General features: G+C 39.2%; 1 pseudogene; it reads left to right on the forward strand.

The window, feature by feature from the left end:
• Positions 1 to 7,610: 7,610 nt before the first annotated feature.
• Positions 7,611 to 20,952, forward strand: LOC122201186 (annotated as a pseudogene).
• The last annotated feature ends 1,629 nt before the right edge of the window (positions 20,953 to 22,581 follow it).

The following is a 22,581-nucleotide window of genomic DNA, read 5'->3' on the forward strand; positions in this document are numbered from 1 at the left end:
TCTGGTGGTGTTCTCTGGTCCTTTCTAATCTTTGTTGCTTTTGATATATATATATATATACACATATATATATACATATATATACTCATATATATATATACACATATATATATATACATATATATACTCATATATATATATATACACATATATATATATACACATATATATACACACACACACACATATATATATATATATATATATATATATATATATATATATATATACATATACACAACTTTTTGTTGTGGGAAACTTTTTATCTCTCCTTCTATTTTGAATGACAGCCTTGCTGGGTGGAGAATTCTTGGCTGCATATATTTTGATTCAGCACATTGAATATATCCTACCACTTCTTTCTGGCCTGCCAGGTTTCTGTGGATAGTTCTGCTGCAAACCTGATCTGTCTTCCCTTGTAGGTTAGGGACTTTTTTTCCCTTGCTGCTTTCATGATTCTCTCCTTGCCTGAGTATTTCGTGAATTTGACTATGATATGCCTTGTTGATGGTCGGTTTTTGTTGAATCTAAGGGAGGTCCTCTGTGCTTCCTGGATTTTGATGTCTGTGTCTTTCCCCAGGTGAGGAACATTTTCCACTATGATTTGCTCACATAACCCTTCTACCCCTATTTCTCTCTCTTCCTTTTCTGTGACCCCTATGATTCTGATGTTCCTTTTTAATGAATCACTGATTTCTCTCTCTAATTCTTAAATAATGCTCTTTTGCCTTAATCTCCCTCTTTTTTTCTACTTCATTATTCTCCATAAGTTTGTTGACCCTATAGCTGATTCTCTGTTCTGCCTCATCCATTCTTGCTGCCACAGCATCCATCCATGAATGCAGCTCAGTTATAGCATTTTAAATTGCATTCTATTTTTTACTTCTTTTATCTCTGCAGAAAGGTATTCTAATCTATTTTCGACTCCAGCTAATATTTTTAGTATCATGATTCTAAATTCTGGTTCAGACATCTTGCTTCTATTTGTGTTGGTTAAATCCCTGGCTGTTGTTTCTTCATGCTCTTTCTTTTGGGGTGAATTCCTTTGTTTCATCATTTTGAAGGGAGAAGAGGAACTAATAAAGTAGAAAAATTAAAATAAAAAAAGTAAAATTAAAAACATTAAAATTAAAAATACATACACACAAAAAAATTGAATAAATGATGCTAGATCTTAGGTGTGTTTTGGTCTGGGTGTTGAAAGTGGTTTGACAAGTTATAGGAAAAAAAGACGGGGGGGGTAAGGAAATTGTTTGAGAATTTGAAAAAATGAATATACTGAAGTAGGCTAAAATGAGATGATGGGAGTAAAATAGAATTTGAAAAAATTACACAAAAGTAAAGAATATAGTAGAAAAAAAATTAAAGAAAAATATTTTTAATAAAAATTAAAAATAAAGATGAACTTTTTCTTTCTATATTCAAGAAAAAGAAAGGAAACGAAAAAGAGAAAAAAGAGGAAAAAAAGGAAGGAAATCGTTTGAAAAGTTGAAAAAGTGAATAGACTGTAGTAGACTAAAATAAAATGATGGAAGTAAAATAGAATTTGAAAAAATTTACATAAAAGCAAAAAATATAGTGAGAAAATTAGAAAAATATTTTTAACAGAAATTGAAAGTAAAAATGAAGTTTTTCTCTTTCTGCATTCAAGAAAAAGAAAAGAAATGAAAAAGAGAAAAAAGAAAAATAAAAAATTAGAAAAAAGGAAATCGTTTGAAAATTTGAAAAAGTGCATACACTGAAGTAGACTAAAATAAAATGATGGAAATAAAATAGAATTTGAAAAAAATTACACAAAAGTAAAAAATATATTAGAACAATTAAAAATATTTTTAATAAAAATTGGAAATAAAAATGAATTTTTTCTCTTTTGTATTCAAGAAAATGAAAAGAAGTGAAAAAGAAAAAAAAGAAAGAAAGTTGAATAGATGGACCTGCTAACAGATTGAAATATGACTGAAATTACTACGTTTTCCCCTAGCAGTTAGACTATGAAGCGCTTTATAGTCCATAACCTAAGCAGGTGGTGAGACTTGTGTTCTTGAAGAGCAAGGTTGTCCCATATGGGTGGGGCTCAGTGTAACAGCTCTGCTCTCCACTAGATGGTACTGCTAGACTACTGAGGTGGATTGTTGCAGCACTCATAGGTGCGTAAGCGCATGTGCGGGAGCGGTGAAAATGGCGTCACCCAGCTACCCAGTCTCTAGTATCAGAACTGTGTTCTCCCTGATCAACAATCATGCACCTGTCGTCTGTCTTCAGCTTTCATCTACTCTCCGTTTTTTCACTGTCCATGACCAAGCCCCAGGCAGTACCTCTCTCCCGAGTTTTGTCTGAGATGCAGCTGTTTTTCCCCGCCCCTTACTTCTGAAGGACTGTGGCTTTGACCTGTTCTGCCCCTTTACAGGATGGTCTCACCGAGCAATGGCCGAATGCCTGCAGCACCTAGGAACGCCTGCTGGACCCTGCTGCTGCTGGTGTCCTGAGACTGCAGCCAGGTGCCAGCCCACCCCAGAAAAAGTTTGCGAAATAGTGTAGCAGCAGCGTTTCAGGGATTATGGAAAATCACAACACACATCTGGCACCAGGCTTCACCCTTAACAACCTTGTTCCAGCACCAGCGGATGTGGCAGTTTTCTGGGGTCTGCTGAGACCAGGTGGCTTCAACAGTCTCTACCAAATGTCCTTCCTGCAGTGGAACTGTTTCTCCTCATGTGGCCCAAGAACCTCCTGGACTCCACTCTGCTCCTGGGGATTCACCCTTCCCACCAGAGCACCGCCAGGTATCGAGCTGCAGAGTTGCAGACTTTGTGCTCCCCTTGTTTACAGTCTTAATGGAATTTAAACCTTCTCCTTTATCCTTTCTCCCTTTTTAGTTTAGTCCCTGTGGCTGTTTCCAATTTTCCACTTTCTCTCCAGCTGCTTTTGGGGAGGGGTGCTTTTCCCATATTCTCTCCCCCGCCCTGCCCCGTCTCCCTCCTCTCTCTGCCCTCAAAAGCACCTCTCTTCCCGCTCCCCAAGTTCACCTCTCCATGTCGTGTACCTGCTGAATTCTGTGGTTCAGGTTGTGCATATAGTTGTGTTAATCCTCCAATCAATTTTCTAGGTGTGCAGGATGGTTTAGTGTTGGTCTGGCTGTATTTCATGGATGCAAGACACACAAAAAGTTCCATGCTGTTCCGCCATCGTGGTTCCTCCCCTGCTGAATTTTTTAATGGATTCTTCATTTTTGGGGTTTTGGGGTTTTATAAGTTTTTTATATACTTTGGGTACTAACCTTATTGAATAGGTGATTTTCAAATATCTTCTCCCATTCTATTGGTTGCCTTTTAGTTTTGTTGATTGTTTCTTTTGTTGTGCAGAACTTTTTATTTTGATGTAGTCCCAGTAGTTTATTTTTGCTTTTGTTTTCCTTGCCTCAGGAGACATACCTAGAAAAAAGTTCTTTTTGGCCAATGTCAAAGAAGTTACTGGGTGTGTTCTCCTCTAGGATTTTGATGGTTTTCTGAGTCACATTTAAGCCTTTAATCCATTTTGAATTTATTTTTGTGTATGGTGAGAGAAAGTGGTCCAGTTTCATTCTTTTGCATGTTGCTGTCCAGTTTTTCAAACACCATTTGTTGAAAAGACTGTACAACATCCAGTGCTCATCCCAACAGGTGCCCTCCTCAATGCCCATCACCCACTTTCCCCTCCCTGCCATCCCCCACCACCCCCACTTTATTCTCAGTTTTTAAGAGTCTCTTATGTTTTGGCTCCCTCCCTCTCTTTTTATTTTCCTTCCCCTCCCCCATGGTCTTCTGTTAAGTTTCTCAGGATCCATCTAAGAGTGAAAACATATGGTATCTGTCTTTCTCTGTATGACTTATTTCACTTAGCATTACACTCTCCAGTTCCATCCACGTTGCTACAAAAGGCCATATTTCATTATTTCTCATTGCCAAGTAGTATTTCATTGTGTATATATACCACAATTTCTTTATCCATTCATCAGGAAACCAATTTGACAATAAATTTCATATTAAAAAATTAAAAAAAAAGATGCACTTTTAGGGAGCTTTTGGTCAGATTACCATTGTCCTTTCACACACTATCGATGAGAGAGGCAGGGATGCTGGATAAAAGAAATGCATTGTCAAAGAGTACTGGGTTTGGGGGAAGATCTATAATAAGGGTTCAACAATTGTGGTAAATACTTCATTTTAAATTATGCTTAATAAATTATTCTTGAGTCAAAAAAACTGCTTGTTTTCCATTGGGTATTCTTTCTTTCTTTGTTGAAGATTAGTTGACCATATCGTTGTGGGTTTATCTGGGTTTTCTATTGTGTTACATTGATCTATGTGTCTGTTTTTGTACTGGTACCATACTGTTTTAATCACTACAGCTTGGTAATATAACTTGAAGTCCAGAATTGTAATGCCTCCAGTTTTGCTTTTCTTATTCAAGATTTCTTTGGCTAGTTGGGGTCTTTTGTGGTTCCATGCAAATTTTAGAATTGTTTGTTCTGGTTCTGTGAAAAATGCTGTTGGTATTTTGATAGGGGTTGCATTAAATGTGTAGGTTGCTTTGGGTAGTATAGACATTTTAACGATATTTTTTCTTCTAATCCACAAGCATGGAATGTCTTTCTATTTCTTTGTGTCCTCTTCAATTTCTTTCATCAATGGTTTAGAGTTTTCAGAGTACAGATCTTTCACCTAATCTTTAGTTAGGCTTATTCCTAGGTATGTAATCATCTGATATGCAATTGTAAATAGCATTATTTTCTTTCCCTTTCTGCTTCTTCATTGTTGGTGAATAGAAATGTGATAGATTTCTGTATAGTGATTTTGAATTCTGCGACTTTACTGAATTTTTCAGCTCTAGCTGTTTTTTAGTGGAGTCTTTGGGTTTTCTATATATAGTATCATGTCATCTGCAAATAGTGAAAATTTTACTTCTTCCTTAGCTATTTGGATGTCTTTTATTTCTTTGTTGTCTGATTGCTGTGACTAGGACTTTCAGTACTATGTTGAATAAAAGTGGTGAGAGAGGACATTCTTGTCTTGTTCCTGACCTGGGGAAAAGCTCTAAGCTTTTTCCCATTTAAGATGAGGTTAACTGTGGGTTTTTCATAGGGGACCTTTATTATGTTGAGGGTATGTTCCCTCTAAGTCTACTTTGTTGAGGGTTTTTATTATGAAGAGATGTTGAACTTTGTCAATTGCTTTTTCTGCTCGTTCTTATCCTCTCTCTTATTGTTGGTTGATTTGCAAATATTGAGCCAACCTTGCAAACCAGGAATGAATCCTATTTGATTGTGATGAATCATTTTTTAAGTGCATTGTTGGGTTTGGTTTGTGAATATTTTGTTGAGGATTTTTGCATCTGTATTCATTAGAGGTATTGGCCTATACTTCTCTTTTTTAGTGGTATCTTTATCTGGTTTTGGTATCAAGGTAATGCTGACCTCTTAGAATTAATTTGGATGTTCTCATTTCTCTTCTCTTTTTTGGATTAGTTTGAGAAGAGGTATTAATTCTTCTTGAAATGTTTGGTAGAATTCACCTGTGAAGCCACCTGATCCTGTACTTTTGTTTGTTGGGAGTGTTTTGATTACTGATTTAATTTCTTTGCTGGTTATCAGTCTATTTAAATTTTATATTTCTTCCTGTTTCAGTTTTGGTAGTTTATATGTTTCTAGGAATTTATCCATTTCTTCTAGGTTGTCCAATTTGTTGGCATATAGTTTTTTTTGTACAATATTCTCATATAATTGTATATCTGTAGTGTTGGTTGTTATTTTTCCTCTCTCATTTGTGATTTTATTTATGAGTCCTTTCTCTTTTTTCTTGATATGTCTGGCTAGACATTTATCAACTTTATTGATTTTTTTTCAAAGAACTAACTCCTGGTTTAATTGATCTGTTCTATTGTTTTTCATTTGTAAATTATTTCTGTTCTAATCTTTATTATTTACTTTCTTCTACTGGTTTTGGTTTTTGTTTGTTCTTTTTCTAGCTCCTTTGGGTGTAAGGTTTGTTTGTTTATTTGAGATTTTTCTTGCTTCTTGAGGTAGGCCTGTATTGCTATAAACTTCCCTCTTAGAACTGCTTTTGCTACATCCTAAAGGTTTTGGACTGTTGTGTTTTCATTTTCATTTGCTTCCATATACTATTTTATTTCTTCTTTGATCTCCTGGTTGACCAGTTCATTGTTGAGTAGCTTGTTATTATTATTTTTTTATGTTTATTTTATATTTTGAGAGAGAGAGAGAGAGAACATGAGTGGGGGAAGGACAGAGGAGGTGGCAGACATAGAATCTGAAGCAGGCTCCACTTTGCCTGCTGGGCTCAGCACTGTCAGCACAGAGCCCAATGTAGGGCTTGAACCCATGAACCATGAGATCATGACCTGAGCCGAAGTCGAACACTTAACCAACTAAGCCACCCAGGAATCCCAGTAGTAGCATGTTATTTGACCTCCATGTATTGTGGTCTTTCCAGATTTTTTCTTGTGTTTAACTTCTGTTTTTATAGCTTTATGGTTATAAAATATGTATAATATACTTTGACCTTCTTGAATTTGTTGAGGCTTATTTTGTGGCCTAATATGTGATCTTTTCTGGAGAATGTTCATTGTGCAAGTGAAAATAATGTGTATTCTGCTTTTTTAGGATGGAATGTTCTGAATATGTATGTTAAATCCATCTGGTCCAGTGCATCATTCAAAGCCATTGTTTTCTTGTTGATTTTCTGTTTAAATGATCTGTTCATTGATGTAAGTGGTGTGTTAAAATCCCCTACTATTATTGTTTTACTATTCATCAGTTCCTTTATGTTTGTTATTAACTGTTTTATATATTTGGGTGCTTCTATATTGGGTGTATAAATATTTATAATTGTTTTATCTTCTTGTTGGATTTCCCCTATATTATTATATAGTGCCCTTCTTTGTCTCTTGTCACCATCTTTGTTTTAAAGTCTATTTTGTCCTGGGAGAAGTTAAGATGGTGGATTAGTAAGGGAACCCTGGGCTTGTCTCATCCCTTCAGGTAGATCAACATCAAATCATTTTGAGCACCTAGGAAATGGATCTGAGAATTAAGAGAACAAAGTGCATAATTTGAGGGGGAGAATGTGGGAGACACCTGGTGCAGAGAGGTGAGTTGGGAGAGGGAAGAGCTGCAGTGTTTACACAAGAAAAGCATTCCCCCTGAAAGTAGCTAGAAAGAAGGAGGGAGAGAAAGAGTGAAAACATGCAGAGGGGACTGCACAAGAAAACTATTCCACAAAATCATTGGTGGGGACAAAGGACAGGGTTTCAATACTGCCAGTTTTTTATAAACAGCGGAGTACAGTGTCTGAAGTTTTGTAGCTCAGTGCCTGGTGGTGCTTCTGTGAGGAAGCAGGATTGAGCCCTGGGAGCAGGCAGCAGTCTGAGGATCCCCTGGGTCACATGGGGAGAAGTGGTTCCTCTGCTCAGAGTGCAGTTTGTAGTGGCAATATGGCTTCTCCACTGGCAAAAGACCCTGCAGGTGCCATACAGCTGCCCATTCACTGGTGTAGGAACAAAGACACTAGCTGAGGGCAGCAAAACCTGGTGCTGGCTGTGTATCAAGATTTACCATGAACTCCATGCCGCTGCCACTATGCAGTCTTGCAGCGGTTTTCTCAGACAAGCTGGTACTGGCCACAGCATGGTAAGACCCTCTCCCAGGGGATCAGTGTGGGTACAAGCTGTGGGGGTGTCTGACGTATGGGGTTTTGAAATGCAACTGCTCCTGAGATAAAACCCAGGAGGGTGGACAGCTTAGACACAGATAGTGAAGGGGGGGGAGCTGACAGAAGCCAGGGGCATGGGAGGGGTGATTGTGCATCTGTGAAGGCATAACTGTGAGGGTGTGAACTTCCCACTCTGGAGAGTAGACAGCAGGGTGAAGACATTTTCAGCATTAGCCCACCAGCACTGATTGGCCTCAGTGAGCTAAACAGTGAAACAAACCATGAGAGACTCTTAAAGGTAGACAACAAACTGAAGATTGATGGAGGGAGGGGGTTAGATGGGGAATGGGTATTAAGAAAGACACTTGTTATGATGAGCACTGGGTATTGTATGTAAGTGATGATTCACTGAATTCTATTCCTGAAACCAATATTGAATTGTGTGTTAACTAACTAGAATTTAAATAAAAATTTGAAAAAAAATGTCTATTTTGTCCAATATAAGTATTGCTACTCTGGCTTTCTTCTGACATCCATTTGTATGATAGATATTTCTCCATTCCCTTACTTTCAAAGTAAGTACTTTGGAGTGCTTAGTCCATTTACATTCAAAGTAATTATTGATAGATATGTATTTATTGTTATTTTATTATTGGTTTTGTGGTTGTTTCTGATTATTTTATCTTATTTTTCTTGTCTTTCATAGTTTGTTGATTTTCTTTAGTGATATCTTTGCATATTTATTAGTGGTTTGATATGTGGTACCGTTAGGTTTGTATATAACCTCTTCTACATATAACACTCTGTATTAAGTTGATGGTTTTTTAAGTTTGAACCCATTTTTTACTCCTCTCCTTCCCACATTTAAGGTATATTTTATTATATATTACATCCTTTTAGTTTGTGACTTCCTTGACTAATTTTTTTACGGAAATATTATTTTTTAATGTTTTTGTGTTTCCTACCTTTATACTGTCCCTTTTGGTCTCTTTTCCACTGTAAAACTACCTTTTACTCTTTCTTGATGGGCTGGTTTAGTGGCTATGAACTCCTTTAGCTTTTGGTTTTCTGGGAAACTCTTTATATCTTCTATTCTGAATGATAACTTTGTTGGGTAGAGTATTCTTGGCTGCAGATCTTCCTGTCAGTACTTTGAATATTTCATGCCACTCCTTTCTGTCTTGGAAAGTTCCTACTAAGAAATCTCCTGGGGGGCGCCTGGGTGGCGCAGTCGGTTAAGCGTCCGACTTCAGCCAGGTCACGATCTCGCGGTCCGTGAGTTCGAGCCCCGCGTCAGGCTCTGGGCTGATGGCTCGGAGCCTGGAGCCTGTTTCCGATTCTGTGTCTCCCTCTCTCTCTGCCCCTCCCCCGTTCATGCTCTGTCTCTCTCTGTCCCAAAAATAAATAAAAAAAAAAATGTTAAAAAAAAAAAAAAAAAAAGAAATCTCCTGGTAGCCTTATGGGTTTTCCTATGTTAGTAACTCCTCCTCCTCCTCCTCCGCCTCCTCTTCTTCCTCCTCCTCTTCCCCCTCCTTCTTTGTTGCTTTTAAAATTTTTTCTTGGGGCGCCTGGGTGGCTCAGTCAGTTAAGCACTGGACTTCAGCTCAGGTCATGATCTCACAGTTCTTGGGTTAGAGCCCTGTGTTGGGCTCTGTGCTGACAACTCAGAGCCTGGAGCCTGTTTCGATTCTGTGTCTCCCTCTCTCTCTGCTCCTTTCCTGCTCCCACTGTGTCTCTCTCTGTCTCTCTGTCTCTCTTTCTCAAAAATAAATAAACATTAAAAAAATGAAATAAAATTTTTTATCACTATATTTTTCCAATTTAATTTCAATATGTCTTGGTGTAGGTCTGCCTTTGTTGATTTTGATGGGAGTTCTCTGTGCTTCCTGGATCTGGATGCCTATTTCCTTCCCCAGATTAGGGAAGTTTTCAACTATTGTTCTTCAAATAAATTTTCTGCTCCCTTTGCTCTCTCTTCTTCTGGAACTCGTATAATATGAATGCTATTACATTTGATGGAGTCACTGCGTTCCCTAAGGCTATTGTCATTTTGCAAAATTCTTTTTTTTTCTATTTTGTTCAGCTTGATTACTTTCCATTGCTCTGTCTTCTAGGTCACTAATTCATTTTTTCCGCTTCTTCCATCCTACTGTTCATGCCCTCAAGTGTGTTTCTCATTTAATTTATTGTATCCTTTATCTCTGTCATGTTATTTCTTTTCTCTGTGTTAAGGGTATCATTCATGTCTTTCACTCTTTTCTCAAGTCCAGTGAGTATCCTAATGATCATTACTTTAAGTCCTGTATCAAGCATGTGACTTATATCTGTTTTGTTTAGATCTCTGGTCATGGCCGTGTCCTATTCTTTCATTTGGGATAAATTTCTCTGTCTTCTCATTTTGTCTAAGTCTACATGCCTATTTCTTTGTGTTAGGCAACTCAGCTCTGTCTTCTTTTCTTAAGGGTAATGGTGTTATGAAGAAGTCCTGTAGTGCCCTGCTGTGTTGTGTTCTCTGTTCCTCAGGGTCTTGTCCTTTTTTTTTTTTTTTTAAATTTAAATGTTTTATTTATTTTTGTGTGAAAGAGAGAGAGAGAGAGAGAGAGAGAGAGAGAGAGAGAGAGCAAGAGTTGGGGAGGGGCAGAGATAGAGGGAGACACAGAATCTGAAACACAGAATATGTGCACAGAATATGAAGCAGGCTGCAGGCTCTGAGCTATCAGCGCAGAGCCTGACTTGGGGCTCAAACTGAGAGCAGTGAGATCATGACCTGAGCTGAAGTCAGATGCTTAACCCACTGAGCCACCCAGGTGCCCCAAGGGCTTCATCCTTCTGAGAGTGTCTCCAGTGTGTGCTGTGTGCCCTCTACTCTTTTGTCCTGGCTGCTTTATCCTTTACGCCCATCATCTGAAATGACTTCTGTCTGTCATGGGCAATGTTTGGTCCTTGGACTGAATGTGCTGCATTTTAACTAGGTGTGCTTTGGTCTGTTTGTGAAATGAGACCTGTTGCCACTGCCATCTGAGCCAAAGTTCTGCAAAACTCTGGTGTCAGGAGACATGATGTTGGTAGGGGTTTGGGCTGGTCTTCTGAGGAATGGTGCCCACCATGCTGGGACTGGGGTAAATGTGACTGAGCAGGGCACTTCCACTAGAGCATGGTGGGGTGGGGCTTGGTGTAAGCAAATTAGATAGCAAGTGTGGGAACTGTGCTGGTTCCTGCAGGTGGCCCTGTGCTTATGCTGAGTGGTAGAGGAGGGAAATGGTGCCAGCCAGTTCCTTTGTTCCTGCAGGGTTCTCTTCATGAACTTCCCCACTGTGTGCCTCAGATGCTTTTCAGATCACTGTTTCTACACTGTGTGTCTGTGGTTTGTTTACCTGCCTTTTCTCTAAGAGCAGCATAATACCTTCTGGGCTCCATCCCAGCCAAGGCCACTGACCTTTAAAATTCCAGGCTTTATGCCCTGCTGGTCAGAAATCATGGAATTCAGTCCCTCTTGCTTTCCAAGCCAATTGCTATGGAGATTCATTTTCCCTGTGCACTCCCCTGTGTGTTAGTCTGTCTCTAACCCTTCTCTCTGACAGTGGTTCCCTCCCTACTGCAGTGGCCATGATCCCTTTCTCTCCCAAATCACATCTCCACACCTCCCACCTTCTTCAATGTGGCCTCTTCTCAACCATTAGTTATAGAGTTTGTTCTGCCAGTCTTCAGCTGAATTTCTGGTTTATTTAGGATAATTTGATAGTCATCTAGTTGCATTCATGGGACAAGACAAGGCTACGGTCCTCCTACTCCACTGCCATCTTCCTAGATTCAACTATTGATTATTTTTTCTGATTATATCTCCATGTATAGTCTATTTACTTATTAAATTACTAGCTTCTGTTTATTTTGGCCTTTCTCTTTCATTTTAAAACGTTTTTCTCAAGTAGCTGGTGATTATTGTTGACCATTTTATATTTAAGAGTGGTGTATAAAAAACTTAATTATGAGCTGTATGTACATTGGTAGGGCTTCTTTTCAACATGAGTGGGTTTTCTGGCCAACTGTGAGTTTTACCTCACAGAAACCTGGCTGAAAACTTTCACTGGGGAGCCCTTGATATCACTACTTTGAGGTCTTTTTCCTTAAGCTGGTCAGATTCTCTAGAAGAATATCTCATATCTTGCATCAAAGGTATTATAGTTTGGGTTCCCTGGGAAGCAGAGATTAGCATGCAAGAAGTTTATTAGGGAATACCATTGGGGTCAACACTTACGTAAGTGAAGAGAAAAAAGCAGGATTGTGCAAAAGAGAATTTGGGCTATGATGTATTCTCAGTGAAGGCCTTAGCCGACCCCATGGGAGCTCTGATCCTGTGATGGCCCTTCTAAATTATCTGCATGGGTATGAGCAGGGGTTCCATCTTTATACCCTCATATTGGTCAGTCATTGGATGTAGTTGTCCCTGACAGGAGCCATGGCCTTGGGAATTCTTCAGTTGAGACATTTCCTGAATAGGACTGACAGCTAAGAATTGTCTGCTGTCAGAACTTCTGGCACTTGGGGGGAAATCTTTGGTCTTTGAGATGGTCAATTTTATGTGTCAACTTGATTGGGATAAGAAATGCCTAGATAGGTGGTAAAACATTATTTCTGTGTATGTCTGTTAGAGTGTTTCTGGGAAAGATTGATATTTGAATTGGTAGACTGAATAATGAAGATGCAGGTGGACATCATCCAATCTGCTGAATGCCTGAATAGAACAAAAAGGTGGAGGAAGGGAGAATTTGTTCTCTTGGCCTGAGATAGGATATTCATCTTCTCCTGCCCTCAGACATCAGTGATTCTGGTTTTCAGGCCTTTAGACTTGGACAGAAACTTACACTGTCAGTTTTCCTGGTTCTCAAGGCTTTTGACTCAGACTGAATCATACCAGCAGCTTTCCTGGTTCTCCAGCTTGTAGATGGCAAATGGTTATGAGATTTCTTGGTCTTTAGAATAGTGTGAGTCAATTCTTATAATAAAACTGTCTATATTCTATATCTTTACCATGTATCTATCTATATGCATCTAATTGCCAATCAATTCTGTTTCTCTGGAGGACCTTGAGCATTACAGTACTGAAGAGACATCTGGGTGGTACACCACTTCATCCAATATAGTGGCATAAGCTTGGCTTCTAGAGTTCTGCATACTGTGTTGGGGTAACAGACTCTTAAAATGTCTCAACATTTAGTATGTATATGGAGTCCACAGGAGAAGAAAAATATTTAGCAGATTATCAAATAGAAATGCAAATGCTTTATTCTTCCAAAATATGTGCAGTAGATAACAACAGAGTTATATTTGGAAATTTGAAACTCACTATTCTCCATCTCCTCTTTATGTGGTAACTTTTATTTGCTGCTTTATTTTGTCATAGATTATTGTCTATATATCTATTTTGGTATCCTTTTCACCTAGCAGGATGCTTGATACGTAGTAGCTATCCAACGAATCTTTATTTTGTTAAATAGGAATTGTCTACTATAGTAATATGTGTAGTATTTTATTCTCTTGAAACTGATGCTGTCCCTTCATCTCCAACCAAACATCTGGGTGAAGATAACTAGTGAGAGAGATGGGGATATGGTGAAGTCTGTTAGTGAGCTTGCTGGAGTTCCTCCTTTCTCCTAGTAATGCCTAGGTGGCCTTTTATGTCCACTTGCTGGTAAGGTCTCCTCCTGATCTTGGCTGGGGCTCTCATTGCTGCTTCTGTGTGGCTCAAATGATAGCTGAGATGGCACTGTTCCATCTGTGGGGCTAGGCTGTTCTTCCAGTCTAACAGTTGTCAACTTGTCATCATTTCTCCTGGGCCCATGTGATTTTCTCCACTTCCTTGCTCTAATACTTGCTTTTACTGAGACCAGGAAATGACCCTCTCTGTGTTGACCCTTTCTTTGGTTAGTGCCTCTACTTTTATTTGATTAAGTTTTTATTGTTTCTGTATTTTTTAAAAAGAATTACACATATCAGTGATATTGTCCAAATGCTTGTGTCCCTTCCCCCAAAATTTGTATGTGCCCAATATATTGGTATTAGAAGGTCTTTGGGAGGTGATTAGATTGAAGGGCTCCCTGTGGTCTCATGAATGGGACCCTAGAGAGCCCCACCACATGAGGATATGATGATCGCATATGAAGACAGCCATCTGTGAACCAGGAGGTGGGCTCTCACCAGATAGTGAATCTGCCTGCATCTTGATCCTGGACTGCTCAGCATCTAGACCCATGAGAAATGAATTGCTGTTGTTTATAAGCCAACCAGTCTATGGTAGTTTGGTTATAGCAGCCCCTAAGACAATAAGGAACTGGAAACAAATTCTCTCTAGGACCAGTGGTAAGATGTTAGTGACATCATATGGCCTTCTAGTCTAAATAGTCCCTTTTCGTTTATACTTAGCTAATATCTCTGCCCTGACTCTAACCACTTTCCATATTTCCTATTTCAGGACAAATCTGTTGTCTGAGATTTTCTCTGAGACATAGGAGGATTTTGTTCCCTATACTGGATTATGGATTTCAGTCTCAAGGTTGAGGTCAAATACATACCAATATACAGCAAGCAGAACCTGAGTTGGCCCCCTGCCCCTACCCACCAATTTCCCACTAACATACTTAATACTGATATCAGGCTCCCTCTGGAACCCTCTGCACACAGGATTTATGAAACACGCATTCAGTGAAATACATAGTTGAAACTGTATAACAGAGTATCTGATATGTGGTAACAGTTCAGTAATTGTTAGGGAAAGGAACCAACAGTTTTTTTTTTTTTTTTTTTTTTACCATGAGTAAGGCCTTGTGCTATGTGATTTATAAACTTTGTCTTTTTTAAACTTTAAAATAGCTTAGGGTTTATCCATATCTTACCAAGGAAGCCCTAAGTTTCAGATAATTTAATTAAGCTCTTCAGTGTCATATAATTAGCAAGTGGAAGAACTGGGATTCCATTTCAAGGCTGTTTCTAAAGTTCATGTCCTCTCCATAGTGCCCTGTTTCATTCTATTTGAACTTGGGTATGAATTTGAATATCTACATTCGAGGAATATTACTGTTTCTAATATATGTGTATATATAGCTTCTGACATGTCCTATATAAAATACTATACCATAAATTTTCATACCTCACTCCTCTGTGCTGGTGGACGGGCCAAAGGGATTTTGAATGGAAGCTACCATCTCAAACATTCATTTCAAGAAAGAAATAGGAGGAAGAGAAGAAGCAGGAGAAGAAGGAAAGTATAATAAAGAGAAAGATTAACTTATAGAGTAGGGATTTTGGGGCTGTGATCTTGGAAGAAAAACAGAGTATAGATTATTTAAACCCACATTTGTTTTACTGAGAAAGTAACAGAGAAAAACCCACTGAATGCATGTTAACTGCTCAATACTTGTGTGCTGAATGCAAATTAATTACTAAAACCATCTGGTAATCATTCGAATCTGGCAGTAAAAGTGATGAGTGAAGCATTTATCATCACTCTGAAGGCACATTTTTCTAATGGATCTTTTACTCAAGTTTTATGTTTCTGTTGTGAACTTAAGAGTTTTTTCTAGCCACATAGTGCTTCCAACTTCTATTTGTAATTAGGATGATTCTAATTATGTAGTGGTGGCACCAGGAATAATATTGCAATTGGCCTTCATTGATCAGTAGAGGATCCACCTCTTAACTCACAAAATAATGCAAACTTTGATTAAATTAGAGAAAACCAATGAACACACTTTTATTGTAAGGAAGCACCCTTTACTGGCTTCAGAATATGCATAGAAGTATGTGTGTGTATGTGTGTATTTATGTGTATGTGTTTGTGTGTAGGTATGTATGCATGTGGCTTTTGGAGCACAAATTTAATTTTCTGTTGTGTATCATTGCAGAGATACCTATCTAACCTTCACAATAGTATGCTGTTCAAAGGGCATAATCAAAAGAAGTAGCACCTTTGGTTTCAGGCTAACACCTTAAGGTATGGCATCACCCTTAAAAGTTGGGCAAGAGGGGTCCCTATAAAGGGCCCTGTGCTTTATTGGGCCATGCAGATGACAAACACCAAAATAAAACTTACTTAAGAGCTTATGGATAGCTCTCTCACTTAGAATCTGGTGCTTAACGCTGGTATATTGTAACCCATTTCCCAAATATTAGCTCACTTAAGTACCACCATTCAGGCCCCAGGGAAATACTTTTTCATATCTCTTGCCCTATATTCTCAGAATAAAGACAACTGTATCTGAATACTTGAAGTTCTGTGGGTTTGCCCATTCATATCATGAATACAGGGAAGATTTGAATAGCAGAAGCTTTAGATAAAGAGAGAAGGCAAAATTATCATCTTGTTGAATCTCTCCTCTTAGGTAGCATGACTGTAATAGATTTTGCTTAACAATGTGTTATTCTAGCACTGCCCAGCCTCCAATAGGAAATGTTTCTCTTTGTGTTTCAATATGTAGTTCCAGAGGTTTTCATGAATCAGCATGATAAACATAAGAGCTGTACATAGATGTTGAACAATATTAGGGGGTATTAATAAAAATTATTTAAGATGGGTTTTAAAAAAATTATTTCTGGTGTAGTTAACATACAGTGTTATATTAGTTTCAGGTGTACGATATAGTGATTCAACAGTTCCATATATTATTCAGTGCTCATCAAGGTAAGTGTACTCTTAATAATGGTGGAATTTTTAATTTAATTTTTCGAAAGGATAATTAATTCTTGTTAATATTTTAAAAATAAACATGGTTTTTTGCAATTGTAGTATTCAGTGTCCACCTATTTGCCAATGTAAAGAATCAGTCTCACAATTCACATGTTTATGTCTAGACCTGTCTGTACAAATTGGCAGATGAAAGTTTGAATGTCTTTAGGCTCTAATTTTGGGACTCTTGAAGTTAGAATTGACTAGGGAAAAATGTGTGTAAGATTATTACGAGACATTACCTAGATAAAGAGTTAATTCGATGGTTAAATAATAATCGGCAAGTGTGTATTGCTTTTCTATTGCTGCTATAACAAACTATCACAGACAAAGCAGGTTAAAACAACTCAAATATATTCTCTTAGTTTCTATAGGTCAAAAGTCCAGGTACAACAGGGCTCAGTTGCTTCCCTGCTCAGCATTTCCCAAGGCCACAATTTAGGTGTTGGCACGGCATCACTCCTTTGTGGAGGCTCTGAGGGTGAATCTGCTTCCATACTCATTCAGAGTGCTGGTGGAGTCAGTTCTGTGTAGTTGTAGGACTGAGGTCCCCATTTCTTTACCGGATGTTGGCCAGGGGTTCTGCACTTCTAGAGGCTGCTTATATTCCTTGGCTTGTGGCTCACTTCCTCCATCTTCAAAGCTGGCAATGGTAGACCTAGTGTTTCTCATCCTTTGAATCTCTTTGAACATTTCCTTCCTCATCTCTCCTGCCTTCTTCCATGGCAACTCTCTAATTCCTCTTCTGCTTTTAAGAGCCCATGTGATTATATTGGATCTACCTGGATAATAAAGATAATGTTCCTATCTTAAAGTCAGCTGATTAGCAAGCTTAATTACATCTGCCAAAGGTCTTCACAGCAGTCCCTCATGATAATCTTGATTTTTGCTGTTTATACAGAACTTTACTATGATGCTTGTTTGCATTTATTAGTTTGGTTGAGTTCCACAACAACCCCATTAGGAGGTGGTGCCTCCATTTTTCAAGGAAGGAATCTATGCATAGAAGATGTTCAGTGGTTTTGTCTTTGTGCTCCATTCTCACTGTCTGCTGATACTTCCCCTTTTTGCTTTGTTTATCAGTCTTGGTGCCATGGTTGCTTGGGGACAGAATTTGGCTTTTAGCTTTGATTCTTGGCAATCCTTACGCAATGACTCAGCCACAATCTTTCAGTTTTTGACCATTTTGCATTAGTTCTCAGAAGGATCAGGCTTGGAAGGTTTTTTTTTTTTTTTTCCTATCTAAGCTGGTGCCCCAGACTGCCTCAGGATATCACTGCATATCTTGCTCCTGGATGTAGTCTATTTCCCTCCTCTAGGCTATACATCTGGAAAGACTGTGTGGTAGAATGGGGAGAACATGAGCCTCATAGTAAAGGAGGCTTTATTGTCATCTGAGTGTATGTTGTTGGGAAATCTGTATAACCTCTTTGAGTCTAAACTTTCTCAATCATAAAAATGGGAATAATTATACCTTCCATGTCAGAGTTGCTTAAGGATTAATAATATATGGATGCACCCAGCACAGTGTCTGACATATGTTAGCTGCTTGAAAAAATTATAGCTGCTTTTATCATAATTAAAAGTTATATCCCAGCTTTCTCTTTCTATTGTGAGTGCTTGGAGGGTCAGAATCATATTTTACTCATTTTTGCATCCAGATTTCCTAGCACACAGTGGGTTCTTAATAGATTCTTGAATTTAATTCAAAATAAACTTAAGACTGAAGTTCCTCTTAACTATTCCTATGTTATTTTATGGGGAAAATGCTTGGTGTAAGATAAATGTGACTAATGGCTACTGCCTCCTAGCTATTAATTGAAAAACAGAACTAGAAGTACATTATTTTTTCTTCTGCTCATTAACTTTATTTGTTTTCACTTGTGTAGGTTCATTCTCATTGACTCTGAGTTGTTCCCAGGTGTATGGTTGTATTCACTTTGTTCTCATACAAACAAAATATGTTCTCACAGTTTATTGCAGGGGGCTGCCATTTTTTTGGTATTTTAATGTCTATAGTCTTTTTCATGGTTCTCAGATTTAGTTCTCAGTGTAGCATATTTGTGCCACAGGTAACTCCTGCTTGTCTTCCATTAACCTGTTAAGACCTCCCTAGCAGATATTCTTCTTAGTGCTTCTGTGCTGCCATGGATTGATGATTTGAGGAGTTTCTCTTTAAATGGAGTCCAGAGCATGCCCAGATGCTACAGAGTTTTGAATGATCTGTTCCTTCAGGTTTTTTTTTTTTCCTTCAAGAAAACATTGGAAAGAGAAAACATTTGTTTGCGTATAGTATCTTCTACCAGACCTTTCCCAGGATAGGGCAGTGATTGGCTGTTAATATAGAGGCCGATATACAAAATCCAAACTTAACACCTTAGTTCAGTAAGAATTGTTAACTCTTACTGGGATTATGGCAATGGCCTTCCACCTGGACTACTTGTATTCGTTCTTGCCCATTTTTGCCCCTTTCCAAGTTGTTTTTTGTGCATGATTTAGAGTAATGTTTTTGAAATGAAAATTTCATTTTGTATCCCCCTAGTCTGGAACACCTTTTAGACTTTAAGTAGTTCATTTGTTACTGTGTCTAGTGAGTTTGTTGGCATTTTACTAGTTAGGACAAATCTAGCACTTTATTTATTTTTAAATGTTTATTTATTTTTGAGAGAGAGAACACAAACAGGGCAGGGACAGAGAGAGAGGTAGACAAAGAATCTGAACCAGGCTCCAGGCTCTGAGCTGTCAGCACAGAGCCTGACCCTGGGCTTGAAATCACTATTGGTGACATCATGACCTGAGCTGAAGTTGGATGCTTAACCTACTGAACCACCCAGGCACCCCAAATCTAGCACTTTAAATATCCTTAATCTAGCATTTAATGTTGATTCTCACTGATCATTGGAGTAGATCATAATAACATGAAACTTTGTACTTATTCCGGAGAAGTGAATTAGGCGTGTACTTAGGCTGTAAATTTAGAGCCAGAGAGTCCTGGTTTTCAGTTCTCAGTTCTATCAACTGTCAAAGCCTGTGTCTTTGGCTTTTTAACTTTAGTTTCCATAGCCATAAAATAGGAATAGTAGAACCAGTCTCTCTCCTATGAGTATTAGATAGGTTGATAAACAGGATACTTATGGTATCCAGAATAGAGTTAGCTCAACATGGAAGGTAGGAAACTTGCTGTTATGGGAGAAGTTCCAGGGAAAGTTCTTGTAACCAAACATTTCTTCCTTATTAACTGTCTTTTGCATGTAATTCCAAATTTTCTATTATTCCTTTGTGATGAAATGTGAAAGGATCTGGTTCATTTAAGTGTTGTGTGAAAAGCAATGTGGTGCAAGAGTGGGGTCATATGGTCTCTGGCTCAGGTAGACGTAAGATTTTATCACTGCACTGCAGCCTACTGGCTGCAGCGGCAAGTTAGTTTAACTTTCTGAAGTAGTATGTTCTATAGATATATAGTACTGCAACTAAAAATAAGCTAGAACAGCACCAAGTATGCTAATTCAGCTAACAAATATTTATTGAATGCCCACTCAATTTAACTTTGTTAAAGTGTAGGGATGGAGAGAGAAAAAGCAAACCTTTGTCCTCAAGGAGCTCACAGTTTGAGCTTTCTGAGCTGAGATGGCATAGGATCTGCCAAATGCTGAAAATGGATCAGCCAACTTAGGTACATCCCCATTGGGGGTGGACAGCAGGTACTAACATTTGTTGTGGATTAGCTCTGAGTGCTCTTGTTTGGGACTAGCTGTGGATCCTGGCGGGTAACAGGGACTGGCAGCATCCCTACGGAATGTTTTCTGTGGCAAGGGCTTCAGCTGGCACTCCCACCTGGTGACCCACCAGGCGCACGCACACAGTCAAGAATCCTACGCCTGCACCGGCTGTGGCAAGAGCTTGGAGGCAGCTCTCACCTTTTCTGGCACCAGATCATGCCCACGGGCGAGAAGCCCTCCACCTGCCCCTCCGGCTGGAAGAGCTTCAGCCAGCACAACACCCCGATCCAGCACGAGGGCATCCACACGGGCCAGAAGTGCTATGTGTGCCATCGCTGTGCCAAGTGCTTCACCCGCCACTTGGACCTGGTCACCCACCAGGGCACCCCCACAGGGCGCCAAGCCCCATAAGCACCCCATCTGCAGCCGGTGCTTCATGCAGAGCTCGGCCCTGGTCACCCACCGGTGCGCCCACACTGGGGTCAAGCCCTACATGTGCCCCGAGTGCGGCAAGTGCTTCAGCCAGCACTCCAACCTAGTCACCCACAATTGCACATACACGGGCCACAAGCCCTACCACTGCCTCGACTGTGGCAAGAGCTTCAGCCACAGCTCACACCTCACCGCCCACCAGCGCATCCACCACTGTGTCTAGCCCTCCTCCTGCCCTCTCGATGGCAGGAGCTTCAGCCAGTGCTCCAACCTGCACCGGCATGAGAAGATCCACACCATGGGGCTCAAGGCCCTGGCCATGCTGATGCTGGGGGTGGTGGGGACTCTGGCGGCACCCCTGCCTGCTCCCACTTAGGCCGGGAGGAGGGCCCAGCTGTGGAGGAGACGTGAGGGGGCTGCACAGTTTATCTTTCCACACAAACAATATTGAACTCAATCCTAGATAGGCTTCTGTTCATAAGACAAGAACCCAGGCTAGGTCAGATGACTTTACTTTAGGGTATATAACCTTCTCTCTCTAATTATTAGTGGATTTGTGTTTCACTTCCTATTTGACTATGAATTCCTTGCAGATAGGGGCTTATGTTTTTCATGTTTGAAAGCACAACATCCAGCACCTTAACTAGCCACTTGATTGGTATTCAGAAAGGTGTTTGCTGAATTGAACAGAACCAAAGCAAAATAGATTGCATAATTCAAAACAATCTTTTAAAAACTTTCGATGGGGCTATTAAATGCGTCTCAGTAGTGTGAAAATATTTTGAAAAATATATGTCAAATCCCCATTCCTTCCTAAAAGTGCTCTTTGTTGGCAGACCTGTCAATAGGACCAAGGAGTGAGCTGTTTTAATGTTTGTCTGGAATCTTCTGAATGTCAGTTTTCTGTGACATCCTCACATGTGGCTCAGCTCTGTTTCCTTTTTTTGGTTTTTGTTTTTGTTTTTATTTTTATTTTATTTTATTTTTATTTTTAATATGAAATTTATTGTCAAATTGGTTTCCATACAACACTCAGTGCTCATCCCAACAGGTACCCTCCTCAATGCCCATCACCCACCTTCCCCTCCCTCCTACCCCCCATTAACCCTCAGTTTATTCTCAGTTTTTAAGAGTCTTTTATGGTTTGGCTCTCTCCCTCTCTAACTTTTTTTTTTTCCTTCCCCTCCCCCATGGTCTTCTGTTAAGTTTTTCAGGATCCACCTAAGAGTGAAAACATATGGTATCTGTCTTTCTTTGTATGACTTATTTCACTTGGCATAACACTCTCCAGTTCCATCCATGTTGCTACAAAAGGCCATATTTCATTCTTTCTCATTGACAAGTCTGTTTCCTTTCCTAAGCCTACTGAGGCAGCTGCAATTGGAAGGTTGTTAACCTTCTGTCAGCAGGATCCTTTTGCAGAGACGAGCTTCTTAAGGGCTCTTGCTGCATTGATCAAGCAATTAATTCATTGATAGCTCAAGACATACCTAAAAGTGCAAGGTCGCTTTTTATTTTAAACATACTGATTTTTGTTCCCCTTTTTTCCCCTACTGCCAACCTTCAATATATGGATAAATATTTGTTTCTATGCTTGGTATATGTGTATCCTTTGGTACTTCTTTTTCAACTAACTTCTGGATTCAGGAAGAAAGTGACATGGTTTTGATCATAGAAATTCAGCTGTTCATATTTTTCAGCATAGGTATGGCTGTATCAAGTTATATTTTTATCTTAGTATTTGGCTTATTCTCTCCTCTTCAGATGATGTGAATTCATACTTCCTCTTACTGGTTTGCTGTAAACAAAGATAACAATGCTAATCTGTTGCCTAATCAAGAGGAAATGGATTGCTATTAACCAATAGGTTGCTGGTTATGAGGGAATAGGTGTCAACAAAGCAGCTCATGTTGGCCTGGGAAAGCCACCATGGTCTCAGTTACTGCTTCCTCTTTTTTTCAGAAGTATAGTTATTGGTTGTCCACAGTTCATCCCTAGTAGTGCG

This window comes from Panthera leo, chromosome D1, assembly GCF_018350215.1.
Source record: "Panthera leo isolate Ple1 chromosome D1, P.leo_Ple1_pat1.1, whole genome shotgun sequence".
Taxonomy (NCBI): domain Eukaryota; kingdom Metazoa; phylum Chordata; class Mammalia; order Carnivora; family Felidae; genus Panthera; species Panthera leo.